The sequence below is a fragment of the Ammodytes marinus genome (genome assembly GCF_949987685.1).
Source record: "Ammodytes marinus genome assembly, chromosome: 24".
NCBI classification, from domain to species: domain Eukaryota; kingdom Metazoa; phylum Chordata; class Actinopteri; order Uranoscopiformes; family Ammodytidae; genus Ammodytes; species Ammodytes marinus.
The window spans coordinates 163974-181736 of NC_137228.1; positions in this window are offsets into that span (position 1 = coordinate 163974).

The window sequence follows — 17763 nt, forward strand, 5'->3', positions numbered from 1 at the left end:
TGAAATAAGGCTAATTTTCAACTTTGTTCAAATGTGCTGTAACTTTTGTTCCAAATGGTTTTCAAGAGTCTTTCATGGCTTGCCAAGCAGAACTCAGCATGCTAAACTAGTTATATATAGTATTTGCATTGAAATATTAAGTCAATTTTATCATCAGCTTTCAGTGAAATTTTATTGCTTCTTTCTGCAGCTCTCAATGAAATAAGGCTAATTTTCAACTTTGTTCAAATGTGCTGTAACTTTTGTTCCAAATGGTTTTCAAGAGTCTTTCATGGCTTTCCAAGCAGAACTCAGCATGCTAAACTAGTTATATATAGTATTTGCATTGAAATCTTAAGTCAATTTTATCATCAGCTTTCAGTGAAATTTTATTGCTTCTTTCTGCAGCTCTCACTGAAATAAGGCTAATTTTCAACTTTGTTCAAATGTGCTGTAACTTTTGTTCCAAATGGTTTTCAAGAGTCTTTCATGGCTTGCCAAGCAGAACTCAGCATGCTAAACTAGTTATAAATAGTATTTGCATTGAAATCTTAAGTCAATTTTATCATCAGCTTTCAGTGAAATTGAAACACTTGTACACTTGTACATAGTGTTTGTATTGAAATATTAAGAACTTTTTGGAAGCATTTTTCATTTGCCTTTGAAAAAAAAAAGTTCCCCACAACATTCATCTCAAAAAAATTCTTCCTTCAGAAAAAAAAAATTCATAAAAATTTTTTTCCTATGTTAAAAAAAATCTTCCTCTCAAAATGTAATATTCCACCAAAAAGAAAAATTTTGCCCAAACTTTTTTTCCAAATGGTTTTCAAGAGTCTTTCACAGATTGCCAAGCTGAACTCAGGATGCCAAACAAGTTGTACATAGTGTTTGTATTGAAATATTAAGAAAACATATGCCATTGAAAAGAAAAAAGTTCCCCACAACAGTCACCTCAAAAAAATTCATCCTTGAGAAAAAAAATATTCGTAAAAAAAATTCTTCCTTTGTTAAAAAAAATCTTCCTCTCAAAATATAATCTTCCACCAAAAAGAAAAATTTTGCTCAAACTTTTTTTCCAAATGGTTTTCAAGAGTCTTTCACAGCTTTCCAAGCTGAACTCAGGATGCCAAACAAGTTGTACATAGTGTTTGTATTGAAATATTAAGAACATTTTGGAAGCAGTTTTCATTTGCCTATGAAAAAAAAAAAAGTTCCCTACAACAGTCACATCAAAAAAATTCTTCCTTCAGAAAAAAAAAATCGTAAAAAAATTCTTCCTATGTTAAAAAAATTTTCCTCTCAAAATATAGTATTCCACCAAAAAGAAAAATTTCCTCTAACTTTTTTTCCAAATGGTTTTCAAGAGTCTTTCACAGCTTGCCAAGCTGAACTCTGGATGCCAAACAAGTTGTACATAGTGTTTGTATTGAAATATTAAGAACAAATATGCCATTGAAAAAAAAAAGTTCCCCACAACAGTCACTTCAAAAAAGTTCTTCCTTCAGAAAAAAAAAATCGTAAAAAAATTCTTCCTATGTTAAAAAAAATCTTCGTCTCAAAATATAGTCTTCCACCAAAAAGAAAAATTTTGCTCAAACTTTTTTTCCAAATGGTTTTCAAGAGCATTTCACAGCTTGCCAAGCTGAACTCAGGATTCCAAACATTGCAATAAGAAGAACATTTCGGTAGCCGTTTTCATATGCCATTGAAAAAGAAAAGTTCCCCACAACAGTCACCTCAAAAAAATTCTTCTTTCAGAAAAAAAAAATTCGTAAAAAAATTCTTCCTATGTTAAAAAAAATCTTCCTCTCAAAATATAATCTTCCACCAAAAAGGAAAATTTTGCCCAAACTTTTTTTCCAAATGGTTTTCAAGAGTGTTTCACAGCTTGCCAAGCTGAACTCAGGATGCCAAACATTGCAATAAGAAGAACATTTCGGTAGCAGTTTTCATATGCCATTGAAAAAAAAAAAAGTTCACAACAGTCACCTCAAAAAAATTCTTCCTTCAGAAAAAAAAAATCGTAAAAAAATTCTTCCTATGTTAAAAAAAATGTTCCTCTCAAAATATAATCTTCCACCAAAAAGGAAAATTTTGCCCAAACTTTTTTTCCAAATGGTTTTCAAGAGTGTTTCACAGCTTGCCAAGCTGAACTCAGGATGCCAAACATTGCAATAAGAAGAACATTTCGGTAGCAGTTTTCATATGCCATTGAAAAAAAAAAGTTCACCACAACAGTCGCCTCAAAAAAATTCTTCCTTCAGAAAAAAAAAATCGAATAAAAAATTCTTCCTATGTTAAAAAAAATTTTCCTCTCAAAATATAATCTTCCACCAAAAAGGAAAATTTTGCCCAAACTTTTTTTCCAAATGGTTTTCAAGAGTGTTTCACAGCTTGCCAAGCTGAACTCAGGATGCCAAACATTGCAATAAGAAGAACATTTCGGTAGCAGTTTTCATATGCCATTGAAAAAAAAAAAAGTTCACCACAACAGTCACCTCAAAAAAATTCTTCCTTCAGAAAAAAAAAATCGTAAAAAAATTCTTCCTATGTTAAAAAAATTTTTCCTCTCAAAATATAATCTTCCACCAAAAAGGAAAATTTTGCCCAAACTTTTTTTCCAAATGGTTTTCAAGAGTGTTTCACAGCTTGCCAAGCTGAACTCATTGCAATAAGAAGAACGTTTCGATAGCAGTTTTCATATGCCATTGAAAAAAAAAAGTTCCCCACAACAGTCACCTCAAAAAAATTCTTCCTTCAGAAAAAAAAAAATTCGTAAAAAAAATTCTTCCTATGTTAAAAAAAATCTTCGTCTCAAAATATAATCTTCCACCAAAAAGAAAAATTTTGCTCAAACTTTTTTTCCAAATGGTTTTCAAGAGTGTTTCACAGCTTGCCAAGCTGAACTCAGGATTCCAAACATTGCAATAAGAAGAACATTTCGGTAGCAGTTTTCATATGCCATTGAAAAAAAAAAGTTCCCCACAACAGTCACCTCAAAAAAATTCTTCTTTCAGAAAAAAAAAATTCTTCCTATGTTTTTTTGTGAACAATTGTTTTTTATTTCAAATTCACAAAACAATACATTGTAATAAACATTTTACCCTCTTTTCTTCCCTCCCCCCACCCCATTTCCCCCCTCCCGCTGGCGGCCCCTATCCCCCCTCCCCCCCTTTACCTCGGTTTAGCCTTACACTAAAATGTTAACAATTATGTAATTTCTACTTTTTAAGTAGGTCTGCTATAACAGAGGCAGCCTCTTTCCACATTTCCAACGTAGTGGCCTTAGCTTTGTTTACCCGGGCTGTGGACAGTTCTAGCATGACCACATCTTGGAAATACTGTAGCCATTTCTTGGTGTACAGTCTGTGAGGTGGTAGCCAGCGCTGCACTATAAGTTTTTTGGCAGCTGTTAATCCAGCAAGCCATAGCTTTCTTTGTTTCTGACTCAGTTCAATTTGTGAGTCATCATTGAGTAAAAGAGTAATTGGTTCTAGGGGTATAGGTTTGCCAATTATATCAGACAAAGTTAAAGCCACTTTCCTCCAAAACTCATATACCTCGGGGCAATCCCACATCATGTGTTTAAAAGTTCCAGATACATTGAGGTTACACAAGTCACAGTTTGGGCTACCTATCTGTTTCATATGAAACCGCACAAGTGGTGTATGATAGGCTCTCTGACACATTTTGAAGTGAATCAACTGATGATTGGGATTCTTGGATGCCTGAAAAATGTTCTCCCACACAGTTTCCCAGTTTATGACTTCATTCCTGCTAGCGAGGTCTTTAGTCCAGGCCTTGATCAAAGGCAGCTCTTTCTGTGTTTGCTTTCCCAGCTGTGAGTATATGGTAGACACAAGTCCTCTGGCGGGAAGTGCGGTGACCCAGTGCACAATCGGGTGTATTTGTGGTTTGTTGTTCCATGGTACTCCATAGGCGCGTAGTGCCGACCGTAATTGAAGATACAAGAAAAAGTCCGTCTTTGACACATCGAAGTGAGAGCATAGTTCTTGAAAACTCATAAGTCCTCTTGGGCTGAAAATATCCCCAAGGCTATTTATTCCCCTTGAAGACCATGCTGTCGACTCAAATGGTTTACCCCCCGACATAATGTTTCTGTTCTTCCACAAGGGGGTGCTTTGGTGCCATTTCCAATTACCACCCAGACATTTTTCAACCAACCTGAAGTTTCTGATTGTATTTGAAATAACAGGCCCAAAACGCAGCATACATTGATTGTCAGTAATACCAGAGAATAATACACTTTCAAGTTTATATGGGAATACCAGTACATCTTCAATGGCCTTCCAGGCAACTGGGGCAGAACGATCAAACCATGTTCTGAGAGAGCGTAGTTGAAAAGAGTTATGATATAGCAGGAGGTTCGGTAATGCCAATCCACCATCCTGTTTTGGTCGTTGTAGGGTAGAAAATCGAATTTTTGGATGTTTACCATTCCATATATATGAACGCAATAATTTATCAACATTTTTCCAATAACCCTGTGGAGGGGGAAGTGGGATCATCATGCTCATAAAGTTGAGACGGGGCAATATATTCATTTTAATGGAAGCAATCCTAGTCTGCAAAGATGCCGGTAGTTTTGTCCATATAGCTATGTCACGCTGTACTTCTTTGAAGATTTTATCATAGTTGGCTTTTACTATATTATGAAGGGACGTTTTAATCTGGACACCTAGATACGTAATCTCTGTTTTAATAGGGATATCATGCGATACTGACACATTTTTGGCAGCCTCATTCAACAACATCAATGCCGACTTCGTCCAGTTAATCTTGTAACCAGACAAGGCTTTAAATTCTTCAAAGAATGACAGCAGGGATGTTATTGAGGTTTCAATATCCGTTAAGTAAATAAGTATATCATCAGCGAAGGCCGAAATGGTATGTGATGTGGATTTAATCTTAATAGGGGCTACGATCTGGTTCTGTCGAAGGTGTTGAGCTAACGGTTCTAATGAGAGGATAAAGAGGCTCGGCGAAAGGCCGCATCCCTGGCGGGTGCCACGAGAGATGGGAAAAGGGCAGGAGTGAATGCCGTTAGTAGATACCATGGCTGTGGGGTTTGTATATAAGACGCGGATCATATTAATGAAGTCTTTCCCCAGTTTAAACCTCTCAAGAACCGCCCACAGGTACTGCCACTCGAGCCTGTCAAAAGCCTTTTCGGCATCAAGTGAAAGTATGGCAGATGGGGTATCTAGCTGCTGCGTTTCATGGATAATGTGTATAAGTCGACGGATGTTGTCCGCGGCAAGTCGGTCTTTCATGAAGCCAGTCTGATCCATGTGTATTAATTTCCCCATGTATTTTTCTAAGCGTAATGCTAGCATCTTGGAGTATAACTTCATATCCGAATCAATTAAAGAAACAGGCCGGTAATTGGCACAATCAGTGTTGTCCTTGCCTTTTTTGGGGATTAGAGAGATCAGAGCATTGTTAGTGTTTGGGTGAAAATAGCCCTTTTCCACAGCAGATTTGATTGATTCTAGTAAGACTGGACCTAACAAATCCCAAAAATGTAGCATGAACTCTGGTGGAATGCCATCTGGGCCAGGCGATTTCCCTTTCCTAGTTAATTTTAATGCCACCTCTAGTTCCTTTAAGGATATAGGACGGCCCAGCTCTGCTGCTTCGTGCTCCTCAAGAGTTGGCAAATTTAAAGTGTTCAAAAAGCTATTACATTTCTCTGGTTCAAAACTGAGAGACGACTTGTATAGATCATTATAGAAAGAGTGGAATGTTGCGTTTATTTCTGTCGGATTGGATGTCAGCCCTTTAGTGGGTGAACGAATTGTATCTATTGATGCTCGGGACTCGCTTTGTTTTAGTTTCAGGGCTAGTAGTTTACTAGGTTTGCTTCCATTAAAATAATAGTTCTGTCGGACTCTATGCATGATGAACTCCGCCCGCCTCCGCAACAGGTCGTTAAGCTCTACTTTAATTACATTTAAATCTTTGTTTACTGATTCAGAGTATTTGGTTTTTAGCTGCTTTTCAAGAGAGTGACACTTCCCTTCTAGCTCACAGATCCTTTTATTCCTTTCTTTTTTAAGGTGGGATGCATAGGAGGATGTAAAATCTCTAATAAATCCTTTAGTGGCCATCCATGTAAATGTGGGATCTTTCACTGAGTTTTTATTATTTTCTATAAATTCTATGGCCTTTCCCCTAAATTGTGTATTAAACTCTTGATCTTGCAACAATGTTGTATTAAAACGCCACCTAGGTGTCTTCTTAAACCTATGGCTTAGATCTACTGTCATTATCAATGGATTATGGTCGGACAAAGTTGCGGGTAAAATTTGGATGGGGTCTGTGCATTCTCTCAAATTACGAGAAGCCAGAAGGTAATCAATCCTCGAGTAGGATTTATGGCAAGCTGAAAAACATGTGTAGTCCTTAATGGCCGGGTTCTGAATCCGCCACACGTCGAGCAAATTTAGGTTTTCAATCATAGTGTTTAGAGCCACTGATGCTAACTTTTGACCATGAGAGGCTGGCAAAGTAGATTTATCTAGGATTAAGTCACACATTGCATTCATATCCCCACCTATAATCAACTCATATTCTGATAGCGATAGCAATTCCTTGGTTAACTCAGGAAAGAAGTTGCAATCGAAGATTGCTGGTGCATAAATTGACACAAATGCTATTTTCTTACCATAAATGGATGTGCAGAAGTATGCAATGCGACCAGATGTTCCCTTACTTATCTTTTCAACAGTAAAGTTCAAGTTCCTTCTTATTAGAATAATAGTCCCCCTAGAGTTAGAGCTACCACTATCCGAAGCAATCACTTTGTATCTTCTGTTCTGGAAGCGGGGAACATCTTCTGCTCTTAAGTGAGTTTCTTGAATAAGTGCAATATCAACCTGTTTACGACCTAGAAAATCTAGGCATTTTGTTCTTTTAACTTTAGCGTTTAGGCCCCTTACATTATAGCTCAAAATTGATAATTTAACCATTATCAAACACAGTCCTTATAGCTTTAAATGTAAATATAGAAGGTATTTCTCTGACATGAAAGGCACCACCGAGATAATGTCCCTCCCCCCCTCCCCTGCCGCCTCCCCTCCCTCTGAACGGTGTTTCTGCGACGGATGACATCCACATAACGCAGTTCTGCAAGTTCTCCTAAGCTCATACCCATCCCTCTTATATAGCAAAAAATAAAATATTTCCATAGTCAGGTTCTCGAAAAATAACCAAAAATATGCACATGAAAAAGGGGGTTCATAACATTACCCTCCATTAGGAAAACAGAGAAAATATCCTATAGCTTAAACCTATAGCATTGGTTGTGTGTGTTACCAGTAAACTGTGAAATTATAAACCATCACACATATATTGCAACCCTTTAAACGAACAGTGCGAATCCTGTTTTCACATTAACTTTCAAGTAGAATACAGTTTTTTATAGCCGCTCTGGCATTGTTATTTCCTCTACATAGCAAAGTCATCACAGCATTACCTTAGTGTGAATTCCTCCAGCCTTATATAGCCTAACCAAACCAAAAACTTCGGCCTCTAGTAGTTGGAAAAAACATTTATTTTCAGCGTCGGGCTGACGCATCATTCTGATCCATATCATCCTCGTCCTCCCGGTGCTGAGACGTGGTCTCCGCGGCAAGAAACAGCTGGCGTCGGCTGGTCGCTCCGGTCCTCTCGCCCGTCTCCTTTCTTAGGAACTGCTCGGCCTCTTGTGCTGAAGAAAATGCGCGTTGCTCGCCATTGAACGTCATCCTTAGGGTGGCCGGGTAGATCAGGAAACCTGGGATACCTCTGTCGTGGAGCTCCTTCATCACCCCGGCATATGCTTTGCGTCGCTCGTTGGTGAACGCGCTGTAGTCCGCGTAGAATCGTATTGTCTTCCCCGCGTCTTGGATGGGCGCCTTTTTCCTTGCTTCACGAGCTCCTTGTAAAATGGAATTGCGGTCTTGGTATCTGAGCACCTTGAAGATCATGGTGGTCTGGCCGTCGTTCTTTGCGTTGTAAATCCTGTGAGCCCGCTCTATCTGTATTTTTGAGGTGCCAATTGATGGAATCCACTTTGGCAGCATATCATGTAAGAAGGCAACGGCATCATTTCCTTCTCTCTTGGCCGCAATCCCCGTTATCCTCACGTTGTTTCTCCGATCTTGATCCTCCAGTGCAGCTATTTTAAAGCGCATTTTCTCCAAGTCAGAGCTGTTGTTCGTCACCTCCCGTTTCAGGGCTCTGGTGTCAGCCTGCACACGTTCAACTTTACCAACAAGTCCCTTGACTGCTTCCGTATGTGCCTCCATATTTTCACGTAGCTTATCCACGGAGCTTTTCATCTCTTCCATAGCGCAGTGTACTGCCCGCTTTACAATTGCCTCGAGACCATCTTGTTGTTTAGCTAACGCTAGCTCGATGGCTTCGCTAACGGCGTTAGCTTCTGCGGACATGTTCTCCGTTTGTTTAGGCTTCAGTGGTGGATTTTTCGGCGGCGTGCCACTTTGTATTTTGGTCCACGACATGTCTGCTAATTTCACTGACTCGCAAAGTGCTAGTGTTGGGTATAAAACCTGACTTATTTGGTCAAATGAGGGATAGTTCGTGAGAGCCTTAGAGTCCTCCGACCATTGCGCTTGCAGGTCACTTCCGGTCCAAATTCTTCCTATGTTAAAAAAAATCTTCCTCTCAAAATATAATCTTCCACCAAAAAGGAAAATTTTGCCCAAACTTTTTTTCCAAATGGTTTTCAAGAGTGTTTCACAGCTTGCCAAGCTGAACTCAGGATGCCAAACATTGCAATAAGAAGAACATTTCGGTAGCAGTTTTCATATGCCATTGAAAAAAAAAAAAGTTCACAACAAAAGTCACCTCAAAAAAATTCTTCCTTCAGAAAAAAAAAATCGTAAAAAAATTCTTCCTATGTTAAAAAAAATGTTCCTCTCAAAATATAATCTTCCACCAAAAAGGAAAATTTTGCCCAAACTTTTTTTCCAAATGGTTTTCAAGAGTGTTTCACAGCTTGCCAAGCTGAACTCAGGATGCCAAACATTGCAATAAGAAGAACATTTCGGTAGCAGTTTTCATATGCCATTGAAAAAAAAAAAAGTTCACAACAGTCACCTCAAAAAAATTCTTCCTTCAGAAAAAAAAAATCGTAAAAAAATTCTTCCTATGTTAAAAAAAATGTTCCTCTCAAAATATAATCTTCCACCAAAAAGGAAAATTTTGCCCAAACTTTTTTTCCAAATGGTTTTCAAGAGTGTTTCACAGCTTGCCAAGCTGAACTCAGGATGCCAAATATTGCAATAAGAACGTTTCGATAGCAGTTTTCATATGCCATTGAAAAAAAAAAGTTCCCCACAACAGTCATCTCAAAAAAATTCTTCCTTCAGAAAAAAAAAATTCGTAAAAAAAATTCTTCCTATTTTAAAGAAAATCTTCGTCTCAAAATATAGTCTTCCACCAAAAAGAAAAATTTTGCTCAAACTTTTTTTCCAAATGGTTTTCAAGAGTATTTCACAGCTTGCCAAGCTGAACTCAGGATTCCAAACAAGTTGTACTTTCAATTATTTGCATTGAAATATAAAGCAGATTTCAGAAGCAGTTTTCATTTGCCTTCAAAAAAAGAATTCCCACTGTCAACCGAAAAAAAATTCTTCCTCCAAAAAAAAACCAATGTCGATAAAAAAAATCTTCTTGTGATAAAAGAAATCTTCCTCTCAAAATATAATCTTCCACCAAAAAGAAAAATTTTGCTCAAACTTTTTTTCAGCTTTCAGTGAAATTTTATTGCTTCTTTCTGCAGCTCTCACTGAAATAAGGCTAATTTTCAACTTTGTTCAAATGTGCTGTAACTTTTGTTCCAAATGGTTTTCAAGAGTCTTTCATGGCTTGCCAAGCAGAACTCAGCATGCTAAACTAGTTATATATAGTATTTGCATTGAAATATTAAGTCAATTTTATCATCAGCTTTCAGTGAAATTTTATTGCTTCTTTCTGCAGCTCTCACTGAAATAAGGCTAATTTTCAACCTTGTTCAAATGTGCTGTAACTTTTGTTCCAAATGGTTTTCAAGAGTCTTTCATGGCTTGCCAAGCAGAACTCAGCATGCTAAACTAGTTATATATAGTATTTGCATTGAAATCTTAAGTCAATTTTATCATCAGCTTTCAGTGAAATTTTATTGCTTCTTTCTGCAGCTCTCACTGAAATAAGGCTAATTTTCAACTTTGTTCAAATGTGCTGTAACTTTTGTTCCAAATGGTTTTCAAGAGTCTTTCATGGCTTGCCAAGCAGAACTCAGCATGCTAAACTAGTTATATATAGTATTTGCATTGAAATCTTAAGTAAATTTTATCATCAGCTTTCAGGGAAATTTTATTGCTTCTTTCTGCAGCTCTCACTGAAATAAGGCTAATTTTCAACTTTGTTCAAATGTGCTGTAACTTTTGTTCCAAATGGTTTTCAAGATTCTTTCATGGCTTGCCAAGCAGAACTCAGCATGCTAAACTACTTATATATAGTATTTGCATTGAAATATTAAGTCAATTTTATCATCAGCTTTCAGTGAAATTTTATTGCTTCTTTCTGCAGCTCTCACTGAAATAAGGCTAATTTTCAACCTTGTTCAAATGTGCTGTAACTTTTGTTCCAAATGGTTTTCAAGAGTCTTTCATGGCTTGCCAAGCAGAACTCAGCATGCTAAACTAGTTATATATAGTATTTGCATTGAAATCTTAAGTCAATTTTATCATCAGCTTTCAGTGAAATTTTATTGCTTCTTTCTGCAGCTCTCACTGAAATAAGGCTAATTTTCAACTTTGTTCAAATGTGCTGTAACTTTTGTTCCAAATGGTTTTCAAGAGTCTTTCATGGCTTGCCAAGCAGAACTCAGCATGCTAAACTAGTTATATATAGGATTTGCATTGAAATATTAAGTCAATTTTATCATCAGCTTTCAGTGAAATTTTATTGCTTCTTTCTGCAGCTCTCACTGAAATAAGGCTAATTTTCAACTTTGTTCAAATGTGCTGTAACTTTTGTTCCAAATGGTTTTCAAGAGTCTTTCATGGCTTGCCAAGCAGAACTCAGCATGCTAAACTAGTTATATATAGTATTTGCATTGAAATATTAAGTCAATTTTATCATCAGCTTTCAGTGAAATTTTATTGCTTCTTTCTGCAGCTCTCACTGAAATAAGGCTAATTTTCAACCTTGTTCAAATGTGCTGTAACTTTTGTTCCAAATGGTTTTCAAGAGTCTTTCATGGCTTGCCAAGCAGAACTCAGCATGCTAAACTAGTTATATATAGTATTTGCATTGAAATCTTAAGTCAATTTTATCATCAGCTTTCAGTGAAATTTTATTGCTTCTTTCTGCAGCTCTCACTGAAATAAGGCTAATTTTCAACTTTGTTCAAATGTGCTGTAACTTTTGTTCCAAATGGTTTTCAAGAGTCTTTCATGGCTTGCCAAGCAGAACTCAGCATGCTAAACTAGTTATATATAGTATTTGCATTGAAATCTTAAGTAAATTTTATCATCAGCTTTCAGGGAAATTGTATTGCTTCTTTCTGCAGCTCTCACTGAAATAAGGCTAATTTTCAACTTTGTTCAAATGTGCTGTAACTTTTGTTCCAAATGGTTTTCAAGAGTCTTTCATGGCTTGCCAAGCAGAACTCAGCATGCTAAACTAGTTATATATAGTATTTGCATTGAAATATTAAGTCAATTTTATCATCAGCTTTCAGTGAAATTTTATTGCTTCTTTCTGCAGCTCTCACTGAAATAAGGCTAATTTTCAACCTTGTTCAAATGTGCTGTAACTTTTGTTCCAAATGGTTTTCAAGAGTCTTTCATGGCTTGCCAAGCAGAACTCAGCATGCTAAACTAGTTATATATAGTATTTGCATTGAAATCTTAAGTCAATTTTATCATCAGCTTTCAGTGAAATTTTATTGCTTCTTTCTGCAGCTCTCACTGAAATAAGGCTAATTTTCAACTTTGTTCAAATGTGCTGTAACTTTTGTTCCAAATGGTTTTCAAGAGTCTTTCATGGCTTGCCAAGCAGAACTCAGCATGCTAAACTAGTTATATATAGGATTTGCATTGAAATATTAAGTCAATTTTATCATCAGCTTTCAGTGAAATTTTATTGCTTCTTTCTGCAGCTCTCACTGAAATAAGGCTAATTTTCAACTTTGTTCAAATGTGCTGTAACTTTTGTTCCAAATGGTTTTCAAGAGTCTTTCATGGCTTGCCAAGCAGAACTCAGCATGCTAAACTAGTTATATATAGTATTTGCATTGAAATATTAAGTCAATTTTATCATCAGCTTTCAGTGAAATTTTATTGCTTCTTTCTGCAGCTCTCACTGAAATAAGGCTAATTTTCAACCTTGTTCAAATGTGCTGTAACTTTTGTTCCAAATGGTTTTCAAGAGTCTTTCATGGCTTGCCAAGCAGAACTCAGCATGCTAAACTAGTTATATATAGTATTTGCATTGAAATCTTAAGTCAATTTTATCATCAGCTTTCAGTGAAATTTTATTGCTTCTTTCTGCAGCTCTCACTGAAATAAGGCTAATTTTCAACTTTGTTCAAATGTGCTGTAACTTTTGTTCCAAATGGTTTTCAAGAGTCTTTCATGGCTTGCCAAGCAGAACTCAGCATGCTAAACTAGTTATATATAGTATTTGCATTGAAATCTTAAGTCAATTTTATCATCAGCTTTCAGTGAAATTTTATTGCTTCTTTCTGCAGCTCTCACTGAAATAAGGCTAATTTTCAACCTTGTTCAAATGTGCTGTAACTTTTGTTCCAAATGGTTTTCAAGAGTCTTTCATGGCTTGCCAAGCAGAACTCAGCATGCTAAACTAGTTATATATAGTATTTGCATTGAAATCTTAAGTCAATTTTATCATCAGCTTTCAGTGAAATTTTATTGCTTCTTTCTGCAGCTCTCACTGAAATAAGGCTAATTTTCAACTTTGTTCAAATGTGCTGTAACTTTTGTTCCAAATGGTTTTCAAGAGTCTTTCATGGCTTGCCAAGCAGAACTCAGCATGCTAAACTAGTTATATATAGTATTTGCATTGAAATCTTAAGTCAATTTTATCATCAGCTTTCAGTGAAATTTTATTGCTTCTTTCTGCAGCTCTCACTGAAATAAGGCTAATTTTCAACTTTGTTCAAATGTGCTGTAACATTTGTTCCAAATGGTTTTCAAGAGTCTTTCATGGCTTGCCAAGCAGAACTCAGCATGCTAAACTAGTTATATATAGTATTTGCATTGAAATATTAAGTCAATTTTATCATCAGCTTTCAGTGAAATTTTATTGCTTCTTTCTGCAGCTCTCACTGAAATAAGGCTAATTTTCAACTTTGTTCAAATGTGCTGTAACTTTTGTTCCAAATGGTTTTCAAGAGTCTTTCATGGCTTGCCAAGCAGAACTCAGCATGCTAAACTAGTTATATATAGTATTTGCATTGAAATATTAAGTCAATTTTATCATCAGCTTTCAGTGAAATTTTATTGCTTCTTTCTGCAGCTCTCACTGAAATAAGGCTAATTTTCAACCTTGTTCAAATGTGCTGTAACTTTTGTTCCAAATGGTTTTCAAGAGTCTTTCATGGCTTGCCAAGCAGAACTCAGCATGCTAAACTAGTTATATATAGTATTTGCATTGAAATCTTAAGTCAATTTTATCATCAGCTTTCAGTGAAATTTTATTGCTTCTTTCTGCAGCTCTCACTGAAATAAGGCTAATTTTCAACTTTGTTCAAATGTGCTGTAACTTTTGTTCCAAATGGTTTTCAAGAGTCTTTCATGGCTTGCCAAGCAGAACTCAGCATGCTAAACTAGTTATATATAGTATTTGCATTGAAATCTTAAGTCAATTTTATCATCAGCTTTCAGTGAAATTTTATTGCTTCTTTCTGCAGCTCTCACTGAAATAAGGCTAATTTTCAACCTTGTTCAAATGTGCTGTAACTTTTGTTCCAAATGGTTTTCAAGAGTCTTTCATGGCTTGCCAAGCAGAACTCAGCATGCTAAACTAGTTATATATAGTATTTGCATTGAAATCTTAAGTCAATTTTATCATCAGCTTTCAGTGAAATTTTATTGCTTCTTTCTGCAGCTCTCACTGAAATAAGGCTAATTTTCAACTTTGTTCAAATGTGCTGTAACTTTTGTTCCAAATGGTTTTCAAGAGTCTTTCATGGCTTGCCAAGCAGAACTCAGCATGCTAAACTAGTTATATATAGTATTTGCATTGAAATCTTAAGTCAATTTTATCATCAGCTTTCAGTGAAATTTTATTGCTTCTTTCTGCAGCTCTCACTGAAATAAGGCTAATTTTCAACTTTGTTCAAATGTGCTGTAACTTTTGTTCCAAATGGTTTTCAAGAGTCTTTCATGGCTTGCCAAGCAGAACTCAGCATGCTAAACTAGTTATATATAGTATTTGCATTGAAATCTTAAGTCAATTTTATCATCAGCTTTCAGTGAAATTTTATTGCTTCTTTCTGCAGCTCTCACTGAAATAAGGCTAATTTTCAACTTTGTTCAAATGTGCTGTAACTTTTGTTCCAAATGGTTTTCAAGAGTCTTTCATGGCTTGCCAAGCAGAACTCAGCATGCTAAACTAGTTATAAATAGTATTTGCATTGAAATCTTAAGTCAATTTTATCATCGGTTTTCAGTGAAATTGAAACACTTGTACACTTGTACATAGTGTTTGTATTGAAATATTAAGAACTTTTTGGAAGCATTTTTCATTTGCCTTTGAAAAAAAAAAGTTCCCCACAACATTCATCTCAAAAAAATTCTTCCTTCAGAAAAAAAAAATTCGTAAAAAAATTCTTCCTATGTTAAAAAAAATCTTCCTCTCAAAATGTAATCTTCCACCAAAAAGAAAAATTTTGCCCAAACTTTTTTTCCAAATGGTTTTCAAGAGTCTTTCACAGATTGCCAAGCTGAACTCAGGATGCAAAACAAGTTGTACATAGTGTTTGTATTGAAATATTAAGAAAACATATGCCATTGAAAAGAAAAAAGTTCCCCACAACAGTCACCTCAAAAAAATTCATCCTTGAGAAAAAAATTATTCGTAAAAAAAATTCTTCCTTTGTTAAAAAAAATCTTCCTCTCAAAATATAATCTTCCACCAAAAAGAAAAATTTTGCTCAAACTTTTTTTCCAAATGGTTTTCAAGAGTCTTTCACAGCTTTCCAAGCTGAACTCAGGATGCCAAACAAGTTGTACATAGTGTTTGTATTGAAATATTAAGAACATTTTGGATGCAGTTTTCATTTGCCTATGAAAAAAAAAAAGTTCCCTACAACAGTCACATCAAAAAAATTCTTCCTTCAGAAAAAAAAAATCGTAAAAAAATTCTTCCTATGTTAAAAAAATTTTCCTCTCAAAATATAGTATTCCACCAAAAAGAAAAATTTCCTCTAACTTTTTTTCCAAATGGTTTTCAAGAGTCTTTCACAGCTTGCCAAGCTGAACTCTGGATGCCAAACAAGTTGTACATAGTGTTTGTATTGAAATATTAAGAACAAATATGCCATTGAAAAAAAAAAGTTCCCCACAACAGTCACTTCAAAAAAGTTCTTCCTTCAGAAAAAAAAAATCGTAAAAAAATTCTTCCTATGTTAAAAAAAATCTTCGTCTCAAAATATAGTCTTCCACCAAAAAGAAAAATTTTGCTCAAACTTTTTTTCCAAATGGTTTTCAAGAGTATTTCACAGCTTGCCAAGCTGAACTCAGGATTCCAAACATTGCAATAAGAAGAACATTTCGGTAGCCGTTTTCATATGCCATTGAAAAAGAAAAGTTCCCAACAACAGTGACCTCAAAAAAATTCTTCTTTCAGAAAAAAAAAATTCGTAAAAAAATTCTTCCTATGTTAAAAAAAATCTTCCTCTCAAAATATAATCTTCCACCAAAAAGGAAAATTTTGCCCAAACTTTTTTTCCAAATGGTTTTCAAGAGTGTTTCACAGCTTGCCAAGCTGAACTCAGGATGCCAAACATTGCAATAAGAAGAACATTTCGGTAGCAGTTTTCATATGCCATTGAAAAAAAAAAAAGTTCACAACAGTCACCTCAAAAAAATTCTTCCTTCAGAAAAAAAAAATCGTAAAAAAATTCTTCCTATGTTAAAAAAAATGTTCCTCTCAAAATATAATCTTCCACCAAAAAGGAAAATTTTGCCCAAACTTTTTTTCCAAATGGTTTTCAAGAGTGTTTCACAGCTTGCCAAGCTGAACTCAGGATGCCAAACATTGCAATAAGAAGAACATTTCGGTAGCAGTTTTCATATGCCATTGAAAAAAAAAAGTTCACCACAACAGTCGCCTCAAAAAAATTCTTCCTTCAGAAAAAAAAAATCGAATAAAAAATTCTTCCTATGTTAAAAAAAATTTTCCTCTCAAAATATAATCTTCCACCAAAAAGGAAAATTTTGCCCAAACTTTTTTTCCAAATGGTTTTCAAGAGTGTTTCACAGCTTGCCAAGCTGAACTCAGGATGCCAAACATTGCAATAAGAAGAACATTTCGGTAGCAGTTTTCATATGCCATTGAAAAAAAAAAAAGTTCACCACAACAGTCACCTCAAAAAAATTCTTCCTTCAGAAAAAAAAAATCGTAAAAAAATTCTTCCTATGTTAAAAAAATTTTTCCTCTCAAAATATAATCTTCCACCAAAAAGGAAAATTTTGCCCAAACTTTTTTTCCAAATGGTTTTCAAGAGTGTTTCACAGCTTGCCAAGCTGAACTCATTGCAATAAGAAGAACGTTTCGATAGCAGTTTTCATATGCCATTGAAAAAAAAAAGTTCCCCACAACAGTCACCTCAAAAAAATTCTTCTTTCAGAAAAAAAAAAATTCGTAAAAAAAATTCTTCCTATGTTAAAAAAAATCTTCGTCTCAAAATATAGTCTTCCACCAAAAAGAAAAATTTTGCTCAAACTTTTTTTCCAAATGGTTTTCAAGAGTGTTTCACAGCTTGCCAAGCTGAACTCAGGATTCCAAACATTGCAATAAGAAGAACATTTCGGTAGCAGTTTTCATATGCCATTGAAAAAAAAAAGTTCCCCACAACAGTCACCTCAAAAAAATTCTTCTTTCAGAAAAAAAAAATTCGTAAAAAAATTCTTCCTATGTTAAAAAAAATCTTCCTCTCAAAATATAGTCTTCCACCAAAAAGGAACATTTTGCCCAAACTTTTTTTCCAAATGGTTTTCAAGAGTGTTTCACAGCTTGCCAAGCTGAACTCAGGATGCCAAACATTGCAATAAGAAGAACATTTCGGTAGCAGTTTTCATATGCCATTGAAAAAAAAAAAAGTTCACAACAAAAGTCACCTCAAAAAAATTCTTCCTTCAGAAAAAAAAAATCGTAAAAAAATTCTTCCTATGTTAAAAAAAATGTTCCTCTCAAAATATAATCTTCCACCAAAAAGGAAAATTTTGCCCAAACTTTTTTTCCAAATGGTTTTCAAGAGTGTTTCACAGCTTGCCAAGCTGAACTCAGGATGCCAAACATTGCAATAAGAAGAACATTTCGGTAGCAGTTTTCATATGCCATTGAAAAAAAAAAAAATTCACAACAACAGTCAACTCAAAAAAATTCTTCCTTCAGAAAAAAAAAATCGTAAAAAAATTCTTCCTATGTTAAAAAAAATGTTCCTCTCAAAATATAATCTTCCACCAAAAAGGAAAATTTTGCCCAAACTTTTTTTCCAAATGGTTTTCAAGAGTGTTTCAC